Here is a 6,722-nt window from a genome sequence, read left to right as displayed (position 1 = left end):
TAATTCAATTGATTAAAAATCCTCGTCTCAAACTTTCGCTCTGTTGATTCAGATTACTATCCTAATCCTAATGTACGCTTTCGCCATCCCATTAGATTTTAGAAGAGCTTTTTGGAAACAACGTAATTAATAAAATGCCTATTTTATGAAGTTGTTATCTATTTAAATCCCCTAATCTCAAACTTTCGCTCTGTTGACTCGGAACATGCTAATATCCCTAACGTACGCTTTCGCCATCCCGCTCGGGTGTAAAAACAATTTTTGAAAATAAATAAGTCCCAATTAGTTTTAATACGCTTTCGCCATCCTTAAAACTAATGTCCTATGTCTACTATCTGGTGTTGCACCCCAAAATTTGCCCATCTAATATTATCTCTAACACATTCATTAGGTCATCCAATGCATCATATTTCATTAATCAGTAAGACTTGGTATGGGATCAAGGATCCAGGAGAGTGAGTTTCCTACTTCATTCAAGCTTGATCCATCTGAGACTGTCTATGAGCTTGGATCAAGAGGGTTATGATTTTAACTTATGGTTATCATGGTACAATTTATCTTGATGTCAAAGCCGACTTGATTGCGAATAAATTTTGTTCAGGAATACAAAAGTTTCACTTATGATACTTCAAAGCACAAGATGGAGAGAAAAGAATAAAATTCAAATTTCATTTGAATTTGTCACATTCAAAGCAAAATCCAACATTCCATTACAAAAGTTCATATTTCAATCATCCCATTACATCAAAGTCTATATACTTCAAATACATATTACACACCAAAAAAAAGAAGAAGAATCCATTACATCAAACCATATACATTTTCATTCAAATATCACAACCAATCTCAGTTTCACATCACTCTGTAGTACTAACTAACCTAAACACTAACAGAACCCACACATTCAAAATCCATCCACATTTACACAAAAACTCAAGTCTAAGTTATTACATCATTCTATTTCATCAAACAAATACAAAGAAAAAGAACCATTACAATTATGTTACATCACCATTTCTTTCACAAGTCAATATTCCTATCCTAAACCATTTCTCTTCATTTCTTCATCTTCAAGCCATTTCCACTTCTTCTTCTTGCATAATCTCATCACCATGTCATGTCATCTCTTTGTTTTAGATGTCACACCTTCTTGCTTCAAACCTGCATAGAACCTGTTTACAAATAGCCACTCAGTCATATACAACATCAAACCTGCTACAAACATGCATCCATTCTGCATAAAGAAAAGAAAAAAGGGTGAAAGCATTCAGTTCAGTACAGTTGATCACACACAAAATTATTCAAGCCAAAGTTCAGCCACAGCATCATATCGAACTATTAACCCACAAACAGCAATACATAAGAAGAAAATTGGTCCTTGCTTATTTACAACACAGCAGCCAAGCAAACCAAAACCTGCCACACATCAAAACCGGGTTCAGCAAAGAGTCTAACAAAAAAAAACCAAATAGTTCTCAGAGTTGATAACCTATAACTACCTGTAACAGATTTCTAACCAACCTAACTGTCCTAACCAATTGCTAACCTCTTCCTAATTTCTCTAACTGATTTAACCACCTCTAACAACCTTGTAACTTACTAACAACCCTAACTAACTTCCCAAAGTCGGTTACAAAACTCTAACAGATAACAGAATTTTGACACAAAAGAGAAGGAGAGGGAATTAACTGAAATCAAGAGTTGAACTCACCTCATAATCGGGAATTCTCTTCATCATCAATCTCTATTTAAACAGAACTCCACCCAATTCAAAGTTTCCTCCACCATTTTTCTCCAGAAATCATCATCTTCACCACCTCTCTTCCACTCTTCCATTTTCACTATCACTCGTCACTCACTTTTCCACAAATCATCACAATCATTCTCAAACCTCTTCTCCACAATTCAATCCTTATCACCTTCAATAATCTGCAATAGCAACGACAAAACTTCACTCCACCGCCATAATCTTCTTCATTTTCACACAGAATCCACCTTTAGCATCCTTCGATCTCTGCATCTTCAACAACAAACAATCAACATCATCATCATCTTCTCGGACCTCTCTCAAACCACACCTTCTTCAACCATCGCCACACCTTCAATCTGCAACCACGCTCATCACCATCATCATAACAACACAAGAAAAGGAGTTAGAATCTGAGAGGAGAAGAAGTGTAGGCAAGAAGGAGAAGAACAAGAGACTACCTGAACTGATTTGTCGCGTTTATTTCGCCAAGAATCTCTGGATTTCTCTTCATCGCCGTTGACGTATTTCCGGTCGAATTTGAAGAGAGCATGAGGTGAGAGACGAACAGAAGAGAGGAAAAGTGATGGCGGTCGGACGGCGTGGGGCATTCGATCGGAGAGAAGATCTTAGGCCGCCGTTGTGCGCCGTTGTTAGTCGGAGAAGCGAGAGGCGAAGAGAGAGTCTGAGAGTGAGAGGTGAACCGTCACCCCCTTTTACAACCCTAATCCCTTTTTGTTTTCTATTTTTGATTAACACTATAGTTAATAATTAATTAGAACTACTATAAGGTTTTGTTATCATATTAATGTTAACATAAGGTTTAAATTCCCATTATTGACATTAGTTGATTAAAATCTGAATTAAACTGAACAATAATCATCATGGATCAAACACAACTTCTTGGGCCAAGCTGCTATTCGCGCACACCCCACTGGCCCATATCCCTTTTGACACAAAATTCTGCAACAATAAAAAACTCTTCTGGGCCTTTCACCCTGGGCCCAGCGCTTGCTTACTGCACCATTTGATTCAGTTTACACCCCTGGTTCTATATTTTTATTATTGGAATCTAGATTTTACTTAGTTTTTACCATTTCTCTTAATAAATAAAGATCACAAATTTTTCCACTATCATATTGAGACTTAGATACATAATCCTTGACATAGAAAATAATCACTAAAAAATATTAGTTTAGGCTTGTATTTTAATTCTTTTGCTTGATTAGAATTCTTGTTCTTTGTCATATAAAAATCAATAAAAATAATAGTCCTTTAATTCACTTTTGGTACTATATTTTGCATCATTTGCTTCTATGTTTTGTACCATATTTCAAGTCATTCTTTTAGTCATTTTTGCACTAATTTTGTATCATTGTTTTGCTTGTAATTTTTGCTTGTAATTTCACTTGTTTGTTCCTTTAGATTTAGGACCTATAATCTCCATAACCTTTAGGTTAGTCTTTTCCCTTAAAATCCTAACAATTAGGTATAGTCATGACATTAGGCTATTTATTCATTTTAAGCTAGTTTTCTTCTCCTTTTTCTTTTCAACTTTAAAACATTAATAAAGGACGGCGCGAATCATGCTAATGCCTTTTTTTAGTGTGAAAGAAATGATTGGGGCGTAGGCCCCGATGTATGTTCTTTCCCACTTAGCGGAAGAGAAATGATTGAGGCGTAGGCCTCGGTGTATTTCTTAACCGTTATTTAGAGAAACGATTGTGGCGTAGGCCTCGATGTGCATTCTCTAAATATTCAAAAAAACTGTATTTCATTTAGAGAAACGATTGTGGCGTAGGCCTCGATGTGCATTCTCTAATTATTCAAAAAACTGTATTTAATTTAGAGAAACGATTGTGGCGTAGGCCTCGATGTGCATTCTCTAAATAGTAAAAAAAAACTCTTTTTTTTAAGGCATGATTCAAGTCACAAATTAATTTCCCTTAAAAAACACTTAACCAAAAAACACTTCAAAATATCTAATAAAGGCTCAGACCTAAACAAAGTAAGGAAGTGATGCGAAGCCTTGTAGTGGGTTTTCGTCCATCATGGAATTACACCTAAAAAATACAAACCAAGCATCTCTCTTCTCTCTCTTGCCTTCAGGGCATTCTTTCCCTTTAATCGGACACGTTATTTCCGCTCCATTCCCAGCTTAAGACTCCAGAGGTCGAGCAGCGGAGTGCGAATGTAACTGTTCAACTAAAAAAACACAAAAACAAACAAAAACTAAAGAGCCGAACTACGGCGCTCTGATTCCTGAAAAGGATACGTAGGCATTAGGTCGCGGGGCCTAAGCGAGTACAATTATTTATAAACCTTTTTCCCCGTGTTTCTTTTTCAGTCATTTGCATGCATTCCTTTAGCATTAAGCTTTAGATCTATAGTTAACACACCCTTTAGATAGAAACAAACATAGGTGGATACCATCGAGTACGATGGGCGTGAGGGGTGCTAGTACCTTCCCCTCGTGTAACCGACTCCCGTACCTTATCTCTGGTCGCAAGACCTTCTCTTATCCTTATTCTAGGTTTTCTGATATTCCTTTCCCTTATGGGATAAATATATTGGTGGCGACTCTGTTGTTCATATTTTCGCGAGCGTGCGACAGCTGGCGACTCTGCTGGGGATGTGATAGACCTGTGCTGGTCCATTCTTAGCGAGTCGATCCTAGCCTTTGTTTGTTTCTTTTCTTTGGTTGTTTTTATTTGTTTATTTATATGCTTACATCCTGTGTATATATGTTTCCGCATCATGTTTGTTTCTGTTTGTATTTCATATTTACTTTCCGCATGCATCTGGACTATATTATGGGTTCCTGTGGGGACCACATATTTTCTTTGTTTGCAGGTTGGGTGGGATGTTCTATGAGGTAAAAGGCCCAATACCCAGGCCATGAGTGATACCTTAGGAACTAGGAATAGAGTGGCCATGACGGACAGAAGACGTATGTCTGATTGATTCGATCATGTATCCACGGGCAGAGCTTGGTTGAACGAGGCAATATCGTATGATTGCGCCTACTTTCAATCCTCTGTTTATTTATATGCTTACATCCTGTGTATATATGTTTCCGCATCATGTTTGTTTCTGTTTGTATTTCATATTTACTTTCCGCATGCATCTGGACTATATTATGGGTTCCCGTGGGGACCACATATTTTCTTTGTTTGCAGGTTGGGTGGGATGTTCTATGAGGTAAAAGGCCCAATACCCAGGCCATGAGTGATACCTTAGGAACTAGGAATAGAGTGGCCATGACGGACAGAAGACGTATGTCTGATTGATTCGATCATGTATCCACGGGCAGAGCTTGGTTGAACGAGGCAATATCGTATGATTGCGCCTACTTTCAATCCTCTGTTGGCTTTTTGACCTACCATATACTAGATCCTACCTGTGAGAGGGGTTGGGAAATTTTGTTTTGCAGGAAAACATGCCTTCATCCTACCCTAAGCCATTCAGACTATCTATCATAATCAACGTCGAACCTCTGAATCTGGAGGTTTGACCTTATGTGACTTATGCAAAGGTTATCTATCAGAATCAACGTCGAACCTCTGAATCTGGAGGGTCCGACCATCTTTGACTTATGCACAAGCTATTTATCCAGAGAGCAACGTCGAACCTCTGAATCTGGAGGATTCGACCATATTTTATTGACCATGAGAAGATGTTATCCAAGAGGCCTTGATCCTTGATCCTGATTCCGGTTGCATTTGCATCTTCATTAACATTTTTGCATACATGCATGTGCACCCATGGTTACCAAGACTCTTACCACTCTTCCTCTCCATCAGATCAGTCAAGACGATTCCTCCACACCAATATCTGACAAGAGCTCACAGAAGAAGAATCATGAGGAATTACAAATAAGATCAAGCTACCATCAGAAAACTCCATGCCCCCTAAAGGGGGCACCTTCCATCAGTGGGCCCTGAAGACTTTATGTTTGTCAGAGAACATTTCATTTGCATTAGAATAAGGCCAAGCTTTCCATTGTATAGACTTCTCAAGCATTTTCAATTGTACTATTTTCGTTGCTATCAAGTACTTCCCATTGTAAGAAATTCATTTTGTTTGAATAAATAAAAATAATGCAATATACATGTTTTTCTCAAATCATTTCATCTTTGTCATTATGTTCATTGATATTCAACTCATTTGTCTTAAGCAACTAAAAAAGGAGAATGATGAAAAATCAAAAACACATGAACTACTAACTGTATGCTTTTGGAACAAGATCCTGCTGACGATGTACAGGCATTGTTTCAATTCCTAAACACCGGAGTTATAAGGGAGTGAAACCTTCGTAAACCCCTTTGAGCCTAAGGAGTAGTAGTTTCTTTTAAAAAAAAATACAATGAAACCCTTCATCTTAACCAGGGGCAGGGTAGTCTTCAGTTAGTGCGACCGAGCGCTCAACTTTCAGGTATTCCATCAGAGGATCAATTACATCTCATGTCTCGCAACAAAAGAAGAAGAGAACAATCCACAATGGATGTCTCTCATTCACTAAGAACAAAGGCAGTCATAACCTTTTCATCAAGTCCGTCACAAAAATCATACAACTTGTTCCCAAACGAGGCAAAAAAAAAGAGTGAAAAGAAAGTATTGAATCATGATCAAAAAAAAGAAAGAAACAATAGCCCTCTAAGTCAAAAATAAAGGAAAAGCTTTGAAGCAAATGACTTAGGCAAAATTAGGGCATATCCCGCTGGACAACGAACACCAATATCAAAAGAAACTTTTTGTCCAGGCAAAAGTTAGGGAAAGCAAAAGGCAAATCAAAAGAAAGAAATCCTCTAAGGGACAGGTTGTTATGACCATCAACAAAAGCACTAAAGGGTGACTGCCACCTCCATCAAAGCTACAAAGGATCCTCATCCATCACCATCCTTCCTGAAAGGCGAACGCTCGTGTTAAACTAGCTGAACGTAGGACTGGAGAACATCACGAAGAAGGGGTGGGT

The sequence above is a fragment of the Vicia villosa genome, unplaced genomic scaffold (assembly GCF_029867415.1).
Source record: "Vicia villosa cultivar HV-30 ecotype Madison, WI unplaced genomic scaffold, Vvil1.0 ctg.000192F_1_1_2_unsc, whole genome shotgun sequence".
Lineage (NCBI taxonomy): Eukaryota > Viridiplantae > Streptophyta > Magnoliopsida > Fabales > Fabaceae > Vicia > Vicia villosa.
The sequence above is the reverse complement of the archived record's forward strand: the minus strand, read 5'-3'. Positions refer to the sequence as shown.